We start from the raw sequence: 12,117 nt of genomic DNA, 5'->3' as shown, positions 1-12,117 counted from the left end.
CATTTATTCACCTGTGCAAACTTCAGCTTAGTCCTGCTTTAAACTTCTCAATGGACTTCACTAAACATCCCATACACAATGCTACCAACATCTTGTAACATGTGTAAGCTGCACCTTAACATTTTCGACAAAATACAGAAACAATATTGAGCACACACAATCGTGAAAATATTTTCTCATCTGCATTAGTAACACTCCTTACCCCTTTTTTACTCATGACCTTGCCAGTCTAACAATGGATGGGGAATGCAATAAATCAAAGCTCTCCAGCCTACATCTCTACAGGCCCACAGGTTTAACTCACCTTACATAACATAGAGTAAAGCTCATGTTTGTATGAAGTATTTATCTGTACTCATTATAAAGAGAAGAGGTAAAATCAGTACAGACTGTGTGGTTGTATTGGGCTTCATGTAAAGTTTGTGGGGGACAAATAGAGGAAGCACACTGAATATCTGAAGATCATTACATCTACAATGAGGACTGTTGCTTTTTCTCCACAACTGTAATTGTGTGTGTGTGTGTGTGTGTGTGTGTGTGTGTGTGTGTGTGTGTGTGTGTGTGTGTGTGTGTGTGTGTGTGTGTGTGTGTGTGTGTGTGTGTGTGTGTGTGTGTGTGTCTGTGTGTGTGTGTGGTCTGTCATAGGCTACTTTTGGGAACAAATTTCAGACTCAAGTCCAGTTGATGGGGGGGGGGGGGGGGTAGGCTTAGGGTTAGGTTAGGGTAAGTCTCCAAGAAATGAATATAAATCTATGTAATTTCCCCAAAAGTGACCATGATCTGATAGAGAGAGAGAGAGTGACAGAGAGAGAGAAGAGATTTTTCATACAACTCAATGGTTCATTAATCAGTGGTCAAAATGTATTAAAGATATCTTAAATCATAGTTTTAAGCAATCCATATTAAAGGTATTAATGCCGTAGTGAGAGCATTTTATTCAACATTTTAAAATTGCATTTATTTAAATGCAGGAAGATTCCCTCAATTACATTTTAATTTGACTCATCCTAAGTGGAAGTTTGAGAATTGCTATTGTCTCATAGATTGACCAGTTTTTCTTAGAAATAATTGCCATTTCTATCATGGTTTTTAGGTTGCTACAAAATGTTAAATGTGTGTGTAAGTAAGATTTACTGTACTGATATCTTCTATTAAATTAAATCTCAAATTCAGCAAAGGTCATTGGACCACACTTCACAGTACAGATGGAGGAGTTTCTTAAAGCAAAGAAGTGGAATATTCTGCAATGATCACCTGATCTCAACCCTATCAAACATGCATTTCACTTGCTGAAGACAAAAATTAAGGCAGATAGACCCACAAACAAACAATAACTAAGGATAGCTGCAGTAAAGGCCTGGTAAAGCATCACAAAGAAAACCCAGCGTTTGGTAATGTTCATGAGTTCCAAACCTCAGGCAGTCATTGCCTGCAGAGGATTCTCAACCAGGTTTTAAAAATGAAAATTTTATTTAGGATTATTTAGTTTGTCCAATTACTTTTGAACCCCTGAAATAAGTGGACTGTTTATAAAAATGCTTGCAATTCCTAACATTTTTAAAATATATTTTTGCTCAACCCCTTGAATTAAAGATGAAAGTCTGCACTTCAATCAGATCTTGGTTGTTTCATTTCAAATCCATTGGGGTGGTGTACAGAGCCAAAATTACGAAAACTGTGTCACTGTCCAAATATTTATGGATGTAACTGTAGACTAGAAGAGAATTTCATAAAACAGATGCAGATAAAAGGCGTCGTTTAGAAATTGGAACTAAAGCTGGTTTTAAGAGGGAATCAGAGTTGGCTTAAAAGCTCCAAAAACATCCTTTCTGACCCGAGTGCCTTATTCTGAGGTAAAGTACATTTGGTAGAGTATAGGCTGAAGAGCATTCAAACCTTTTAGTTCATTTAGTTTTAAGAGGCCTTTCTCCTCCAACGCTTCCACCTATTCTATCAGCATGCATAGAAATGTCTATGACTTCCACTCAAATGACTGCTCCTGTTTTCTTAGGAAATATACAATCCTCCACTCTCTGTGTGAACTTAAACCCTCTCACTCATCCTACTCGCACTACTTTGCCGCGACCCTTGAACTCTTCTCACTGCTGCAGCTGTGAAGTGACAGAATAGATGTAGAGGCATGAAAAGCCTCTTAAAAGTGAAAAAAAAAAACATAATTTAAATAAAATATTTTCATGACAAGGAGTGGAGTGCAGGAAAGTGGTTGAATAACATAAATAGGTTGGGTGAAAAAGAAAGAAAGAATGTCTCTTTGGTTGTGAAATTTCATAGTATCGTCTCTCATTTTCATTTGTTTTACCCATTTTTCTTGGGAAATATTTTGTTTGATCATATATGAAAACAGAGATTTGATACAGTGTTATTTATCATAATTGTACTCTGACAGCAATAGCAATTTCACCCCATCTGACCTTTAAAAAGTGTTGACCAGAAGTACATATTAGTGTAAAATTGTTAAGACTGAATATTGATATCCTAAACCAATCAACTAAATGGCTTATCTGTTAGGACATATGAGCAAAGGTCAAGGTTTTTGCTGCAGGCACAGACAAGGAAGAATTATATTGGAAAGCTGTCACACATAAACAATTACAGACAACATGTTTAATTAATACAGAAGGTCTCACATATCAGCTAGGAACTCACCTCAGAGGGTGTGTTGAGCCCTGCGCCCCAACGCTGTGATAGCAGCCAGAATAACAGAACATTCACTGTGATTAAACACAGTGGTGTATAAGCCTCCGCAGGGCAGACCTGATGCTCTGGCACACTGCCATTCAACCAGATGAGTAGCTGAGAGAGCAGGATCAAGGGTCAAGAGGTCAGTTGAAGTGACACATTTCCCATATGCCCTACTATATGAGGAACCACCATTGATTCTGTAGTGTAGTTTCTTCCATGCAAGATCCTACTGCTTCACTTCTGGGGCATCTCGTTAACTAAAGTGGCAGGTTTACTCCTATCAGTACATTATTTAAAAAAAGAATAGTTTAAACTGGTCTGTATGACAGTGGAAGAAAAGGATAAGATAATACCAAATGCCAAAACATTGATATAGAACTTCAAACACAATTATTGTATTTACCTACTAATGAATTTATAACTTGATCACTACTGAAACTTACAGCAAATAATGAATCATAAGATATTAAAGATAGCAATGTATCTTTAACTGTCAGACAATGAACACGTACACGTCATATCCAGTTCAAACTAATGATGGGTAAGACCATCCAGTTTTTTTCATTCTAAGAGGAAAGAGGCATCTGAGAACTTTCTCTTGTTAAATTTAATAAATAAATATGAAGTAGAATTTTAGTATCTATACTAAAACTCATAAATAAATAAATAAATAAATAGAAATTAAATTTATACCCAGCCCTACTCTGAAGATGAATTTAAATTAAAGGGACAATGCACCAATTTTACACATGAAGGTAAGTTTACTTGTCACAGCACTCTTTCGATAGTCTATAGCAGGAATGTCCAAATCATTCCATAAAGGGCCACTTGGCTGCAGGTTTTCATTCCAACAAAGCAGGAGCACACCAGACTGGACTCATTTAATCAACTGATCTCAGTCTTCAGACAGTTGTTTGGTCGAATCATGTGTGCTCTTGACTGGAGGCACACAGCTCTTTATGGAATAGTTTGGACATGCCTGGTCTAGAGGGTGATATCTGAAGCCTCAGTAAATAATGATGGAGATGATGATGTCTATTTTAGATGTCTCTCACAAGTCCCCCAACTTTATGGGAGTGCATTATCAGAGGAGTGCCATTTTTGTTTTGCAGATTAAAAATGCCCAAGTTTAATATATTTACAAACATTCGTAGCTGGTTTAGGCTGTTTCAACTGAAAACTGTTTCAACCTTTCTCTTACATGCAAGTTGCTGAGAAATAAAATGCTAAAGTATCACTCACTCAGTCTCAGTTACACATACACACACACACTCTCTCTCTCTTAAACACACATATACACACATAGTGACTGATTCCTCCCCTGTCTTAATACAAGCTGAGCTGAAATCTCTCATCCTTCCCTTTTTAGACAGAGATAATGATGCTCGTTTCACAGCTCAAAGAAGTCATTAATCTGTGACACAGCCTTGAATGTAGGATATCAAAGCTCTGCAGAGTGCACCCCCCCCCCCCCCCCCCCCCCTCCCGCCCACTAACGGGCACAACCTCGTTAAGATGGCAGAGACATGAATTAATCATCAGTCCACCCTGTAACAGGGCAGGAAATTGTTAGCAGCATCAGTTGTTGCGAGAATTGTCCCTTTGAATCGCTTGAAAGTATAAACCTCCTTACAAATCTTCCATCTCATTACAGGATCACCGTCAAATTTACTCCACCAGATAAGCTGATGGACGTGCTCCCCGTGCACCGATCCAATCTCTTTCAAAGATGTGATGGGACTGGGGAGGTGAAAAATGGCAGGGGATGAAAATTAGTAAGTCAGATATGATAGGGACACATTTGTGTGAGTTCAAATGCAATACAAGGTCTTAAAAGAGAATACTGTGAGTCTTATATCTGTGATATAATCTCATTAAAAAACACTAAAGTACAAACTGATTACATAGCATACCTGGTCCTCCAAATACCAAAGGAAAAATGTCTACATTGACATGAATTTTCTTTTATGGGAGTCACATCTTCTGGTGCAGTAAGACAAATTTCTGCTGCACTGGGAACATTGTTTCTTTTAGATTTTTGGTGGGAACAGACTTCCATCTTTGTGTCCATTAATGTGAATAAATGAAATGCTAGCATGGTGGCAAAACCTCCGCTTATAACATTGTCTTCCTTGTTAGTTGTTTATTTGCTGGTCCTCTATGCGGTTGGAGCATTTTAGCCTCAGGTTTCTAGTTTGTCTTTAAATGCCCTGCAGGTAATGTCTTGTACATGCAGGGCATATAAAGTGGCCTGTTGTATGCTAAGAGAGTATAAAGGCCAGTTATTATTGATAGATGTTATAGAAATTCATCCTAGTTCATTATTTAAGTGGGAAAACGCCTGGCATTTCCAGAGGTAATTGTCTCTTTTGTGCAGAACTTTCTAGAGAATCACAGACCAGAGGTACACAGCGCTCTGTCTCGGGGGATTTTGTGTATCCCATCAAAAGCATGACCAGTGATTATATGTTCAGCTGAGGTTTTATGATCAAAGCACAGCGGCTACAGACAAAGAATTATGTTGTTCGCTAAGCTCTTCATTCCTGTTACCAGGTGTTGAGGTTGTGTTGAAAGAAATCTCCTAGCAACTATGTTTGGTGCTGTAGAAAGAAAGACCATTTTCACAGAGTGGTCATTAGAGGGCAAGAATGTTCTACTAAAATGGACCAAAAATATGTTTAATTGGTGATGAAATGGATGTTTAGTTCCTCTTTTGTTGAAGGTACCAGTCACTGAAGTCAGCTGGTATTTGGTGTTTGGCTGACTATCTACTCTTTTACTCAAGGGACGGCGGTTTGTCAGTTAGTCCAGTACTGTGGTCAAGACTTAGAGGTCAACTCCCGACATATTTTAAGACATAAAAATCCTCTGTTTGCAATAATAAATTAGAAGTGACATGTTTTTGCCACCAGATAACATGTTAACAGATAACACCTACTGCTTCTCCCTCATTGAAAAACCTTTAACCTTTGGAAACAAGATATCTCCCACTTCCAGTTGTCACTGTATATCCATTTGTAGCTTCAAGTTGCTACATCTGGCCCTTGATGGGCTCCAAACTGGTTGTGGTGTCACAAATCATACTCATAGGCCACCCCTTAAACGCAGATTTAAGATGAGAGGAACTTCCCCCTGAAAACAGCTTTCTGGAGCATATACATACATAACTGCTGCACAGTGATGCTCAAATACAACTGAAGAAACAAAAACATTTTTTTAGTGAAGGGAGACTTTAAATACTTTCTGTTGGATATTGATATATATGATATATGATTTGTATATGATTTTGTACATGCCCACAGGATGGATCCTAATGACTTGATCACCTGACTTTTCCTCTAGCACCACCATGAGGTTGACATTTTTAGTTTTTAGTGAAATATGAAAGTTAATGGATAAATTGCCATGGATTTTGGTACAGATTTACCCCTCTGGCTAAGTTGTGAGTTTGTCCAACACTCACAATTTATCCTGATGTTTATGCAAAAACACCTGCAAAACTACTTATTGTGTATCAGTTGTGGTCTACTTTGTGTTAAGAGCTAATTAGCAAGTATTAGCATGCCTCTAAGATGGCAAACATTATACCTGCTAAACATCCACATATTAATATTTTCATTTTGAGCATGTCATCTTGCTGACATAAACATTTAGCACAAAAACACTGCTGTGCTATTCTTAAATGCAGCCTTGCAGACCCGCTAGTCTCATTAACTTTCTGCAATGAAAATATTCTCTCTGTTGCACCCAGAGTCCGAGAGCTTCCTGAGTGTGCTGTCAATGCTATAAAACAGTGAATTAATTAAGAGTGATTCTGACAGTGCTCTGAAGTTAGTAGAGTATTGTAATGGTTCTGTAAAGTGGCACTTTGCAAACATGCTACCAGCAGACTGTAGGGTCACCAACGTGGTCATGAGGGCCTGTAAGAGGACAATAAATATGACAATGGCGACCATGAACTAACAAACTTTTAAAACCCAAGTGTGAAGTCTCTATGAACTAAATATTGTGATATACTTGCAGCTTTATGAGCCAATTGTTCGACAACATGACGCAACATGTGCAAGCTATTTACGCTGTCTTGCTATTGTGTGGCCTGTTTGTTTAATCCAACTTCTATGTCTGTCAGGAAAGTGGGCAATTTGCAAGCCGCAAGAGCTCTTAATATAAAATGCTGAAGTAGGGTGGCACATTGCATTCCCACCTTTCCTCCTTCTCTCCCACTTTTGGCTGTTTGAAGTGCTGGTTGGAGAGCTGTAACAGGAGTATCATTCACTGTAATGGTGGAGCGTCCTCCTCCACAGCCCTCACTTAGATCACTTAATCCACTTCAACAGTCCGGCGCTGTGCTCAACATGAACACAGCACGTTCACAATGGGAGGTTAGACAGAGACTAGCACTGACCTGTCAGCTTGCACTAAAATGCCACACTAAAACACTTGAAACCCTTGTTTCCTTGCTCACTTAATATGGATGTGGAGTATGCCTGCCACACACAACAAAAGTCAAAAACTAGAGCTTTTGCAAAAAAGTTTGTCAGACTATACTTTAAAGAGGACACAGAGGATTTATAGCAATAATTATTGTGTTATTAATATCATCCACTAATATATTCCGTCTCTACATGTGGGGATAGATATTGTGGATACTGTATGTGGCCTGTTGATTCAGTCAAGTATCGTTTGGAATAAAGGAAGGATTCAGAGGCAGAGTGCAAGTTTAGAAGTGCAAAAGTAGGTTGGAGCAGGGAAGAGAAGAGAATAGATTTAGTATTTAGTCAAGGAGCCGAATATATTGAATATACTGAGGAGACATGAAGAGCCAGAGCTCAATGGAAAAACCTCAAATGAGAAATTAACATCTGCTGTGGCTGACTGCAGGCTGTAGTCTGCCCAGTGTGCTACTGCAGTAGCATTACGATTGTTAAGGAAACCATTTGAATATTAATACTGAGCACACAGAAAAGAGGCAGGTTGATAATGAGTCCATTAACAGGGGAGAGAAATGAGGAAGGAAACACCTAAAGAGCATTGGATAAGTCAAGTGTTTTTGTCATTTAATATCTTTCTGCAGAATGGACTGAATTTACTGCCACTGACTGTAGATAAACCTACGTCTCAAATCCATCTCACCCATACTTGCCCATTTTTCATCTCTGCTGTTAAATGCCATGGATAATCTTCAAATATACAGAAAATCCCACTTTAATGCACACTGTAACACCATGGAGGAGACACAAGGTCACTTTTTTCAGCTGGGCAGGTAGAGAGGAGTCAAAAGACACTTGAATAAAATGTGTCTCAATACTGTTGCAGAGCTTTGCTGTAACATTACGGCCACCATTAATTTGTTTAAGAACTTTGCCATTTTCTTCGATTGTATGGTCATTATGCAAATACTGTTCAGTTTATGTGAATATTTTCATTATTAACTAAATAATGAAAATATGATACCAGGTGGAACAATGAATAAGTCTCACACCAAATATTCCACACAATAATTTAATAAAATCAACCACAGACTAGAAAAGAGAGCAAAGGCATTTTGTACTGAAGAAAAAAAAAAGCTCAACTAGCAACAGGAAGTTTCTTTCCACTGTAAGCTTGAATTATTACATGTTTACAGGAATTTCATAATACCTTCATGAGTTCAGTCAGCTAAATGCTCTACACATCGCTGTTTGAAACATCCTTTCTGTATCAGGTCATGTTAGCCAGCTAACTAGCAATCAGAAGAGACGGGTAATATTCAGGTTTTGACTTTTGACATTAGCACGACTATAACAAAGTGTATTTGATTTTTTTCCCCTTGCACAGTATTTGATACAGTACAAAAGGTGCCACCCGATTTTAACTCATTCAAGAGCAGAAAGCACAGCAGAGCAGTCAATGACAAGAAGGTGATGGATGGTCATTTTAATTTCGAAGCATAACTGACTGCAGCAAACACAGAAATGTTTCAGATTTGAAAAGAAAACGCAGGATCAGGCAAACACGGTACAAAAAGGAAACACTATTATGATCGGTCCTTCACAATGCACAGCGTCACTGTGTCAAAAAAACAAACCCATAAATATCAGTCATATCAGTATGCTGTCTGTCTCCTTCTCACTTTTTCTCTTCAAAGGTGGCTGTACCACAAAATGAGCCCATTCATTCACACCAGTGCAGTTAGTATCAGTAGTTGCTTCAACTCTGTCACACACATAGATGTACATATGTGTCATGTCCCATAAAGCTGGTAAAATAAGTTTACCAAAACATCTTTAGCTTCCCTTCAACAGAGATCTGCTCACAATTAAAATTCAAGAAAATAATAAAAAGGGATTACCAACTTCAGGTTCTCTTGGCATGTAGTTGGAAAAACGTTCTAGTGCAATACAGTATTAAACTAAAATTAGACCCAATGTACATTGTTTTTCTGAATTAAGAGGTGTTAAAGGGATTATACCGGAACTTTTTTTCTCCAGGATGGCACAGACTGATTTGTTCAGACCTCAGTATTAATATTTTAGTTAAGATCTTGCAGTAATAAAACCATATGTATATCTATCTGAGGCAGCACTGCTCGCTTCATCAATTTTAAGAGTAATCCAGGAAACCATTAAAAAAATTTAGGTTCATCTGATTATTTAATCTTTATAAGGCAGTCATTATAGAGAGAGGGTGCTGTTGTGAAAGGTAAAATAAGAAGGTACTGCATTACAGTCACTGAAAAAGGCTGCAGGCTGGATCACCTTATTGTTACTGGACAACTCAGGATTATGGTAAAGTAATAATCATTACTGTACACACAAACCTCCCTCTGTTCATTTCTCCGTTTACAGGTTGAGGATGTATATTTATGCTCAGGGGCCCAAAAACTGGAAGTTAATTCTATAATATGCAGCTTGTGAGATTAATACACATAATCTTTTGTTAAGCAGTCTCTGTTAATTTACAGTTGTGTTGGTGCATTTCTAAATCATTCAGTTGGTCTGAAATGTACCTTTCAGTGTTGCAAAATTATGGATTGCATGAAGGTTATGGGGAACTTGACCAGAAAGTTGGATTCAGGCTAAGGCTAAATTGAAATGGCTTGGACATTTGTCATTAGGTGGGAACGGTTATTGTTAGGTTAATAATCTAAGAGTGACATACATCTCTTACAGTGAATGCTGTGGGATCCATAATGTGTGCACTGTAGTGTTTCACTGTATGTCTTCCTATGGAGGAGTGTCATTTGGGCATGTAGCTATGAAGCAGAAATTCAACATGAGGAAAGTGTTAGAACAGAAAGAAAAGTACAAGAAATCTTAAATGGCACAATGCAACTATCAAAAAGAAACAGCTGTAGCCATGATATTGTGTTTCACATGCATGTTTTCGACAAAGCAGGCAAAACAAAGACATTTGGTCCTGATTATAGGATGTTAAAGGAGGGGACAACAGATAATGGATTAAAAACAGGATTGGGTAATCTGGGTTACAGTCTATCTTAATCTCAAGATAATGAACCTTTCTAATGAAATTCATCCTCAACTGCCGCAAGATTTGTACACTCAAAAACAGTTTTCATTTCTAAAATTCATCTCATGAGAAGAGTCCATCATGTTTCAGCTCTTTGTGTAGTTGAACACTCAACAGGACAAAATGAAGTCAGAAGCGTAGCGGCATAAAGGCACTGTGTTATTTCTACAAGCAAACAGAAGTAAATCCAAATAAAATCACGAACATATCGCTGACCACTGGTTTTTTTTTTTTTTTTTTTTTTTTTTTACAGAAAAGTCAAAAGGTCCAAACAGAAAGGCAGGAAATGGAGGGCTGGTTGACCTCTCGACACCAATCGAACAGTTTTACTGTTATGTGTCAGAAACAATCCAATAAGCATCCAGTGGAGTCTGAGCTGAGGGGGCAGAACCAAGTGCAAAGGTCAGTCAGTAGGGAGGGCGCTGAGAGCAATCTTGTTAGTTTGTGAAACGCGTACAGGGCAGAGACACACACACGCACGCACGCACACCCAAACACACAAAGTGTGAGCTCACATCTTAAACAACAGTTGAAATTTGAGAGCAGATGACAAAAATAGATAAAATTATTTATGAAGATGTAGATAGAAAGCAAATATTGGAAGTAACAGGCACAAGCTGCATTTAAAGGAATAGTTCAATGTGAACAAAAACCCAACTGTACAAATATCAATTTGCCATTTTACAAGACATTTCCCTGCATCCAGTCTAAGCTAAGCTAACTGTTTCTAGCTTCCTTCTCTTCCGACTCTGTCACCTAGAAATTACGTTCATGTATTACTAAATTGAATCAGAAAATATTGCAATCTTTGCCATAAACACAGCGCTGGCTGAATTATGTGTACTCTCAGCATAATGAGAACATTTTGTTAATTAGTGTAATTTGGTAAATTGCAAAAATGTTTATACTGAATGTACAGTATGAGTGAAATATTCCGAATTTTTTTTTTCCCTCAGCTAAATATCTGATCTTGCAGTACAGTATCTACTAATTGTAACTACAGAAATATTTAACATTTTATGGTTGTGCTCAGGCACTGGCAGTACTTGGTTAAGGTTAAGGAAAGATAGTCTTGGTTTCATATAATAAAAAAAAGTCCAGAGTGACTAAATACAACCTTCCACTAAACTTAACCAAAGTGCTTTTGTTGCCTAAACATAACCACACACACACACACACACCTGTGGGACTCAGGATGTAAACCTGTTTCTGGTGTCACAGTCCTGTGTCTTATGTATGTACGTGCACCATCCACCCAAATCTCCTCTCTCCAACTTCAGAGCAATATATAAGTGTAAAGCTTAATTCATTTGAAAAAAAACATTGCCTGTGAACATAATCCAGGCAGCTATTACGTTTGCCAATGCAACATATTTGGGAAAACAATTTAGTAGTATATAAATGTAATTTCTCTAAGACAGGGTCTCTTCTAACTCCAGGCAAGAAAACAATATGAAAATTTCCCAAGACATCAAACTATTCCTTTAAGAATAATGCCAATTGAGCTAATTTTCATTACTATGTCAAGGTGTACTGATATCGATTAATATTGAGCATTTCCTGATACAGTGGCACTGTATGAGCAACCATCCACAGAAGGTACCACTATATTCAGCATGAATTGGATATGAAATGAAACACAGATTTTTTTTTTCACATGTGGAAGGCCAATTTTTTTTTTCACAATTAGCCCTAAACAAACAATGAAATGAATAAACTATTAGAATAAAAAAGGCAAATTTTGTATGAGGTAAAAACATACAGTGCATGAAGGCAAGAATGAGAACTTATATATGAAAAAAACACAATATTGCCTCAGGAGCGCAATCAAAATGCAAAAAAAATGCCAATTTTATGCAAATGTCCACAGGTAGTTGTTTTTTAATAAAGCCTCTGATATATTTG

Source organism: Scomber scombrus, chromosome 4 (genome assembly GCF_963691925.1).
Source record: "Scomber scombrus chromosome 4, fScoSco1.1, whole genome shotgun sequence".
Taxonomy (NCBI): domain Eukaryota; kingdom Metazoa; phylum Chordata; class Actinopteri; order Scombriformes; family Scombridae; genus Scomber; species Scomber scombrus.
The sequence above is the reverse complement of the archived record's forward strand: the minus strand, read 5'-3'. Positions refer to the sequence as shown.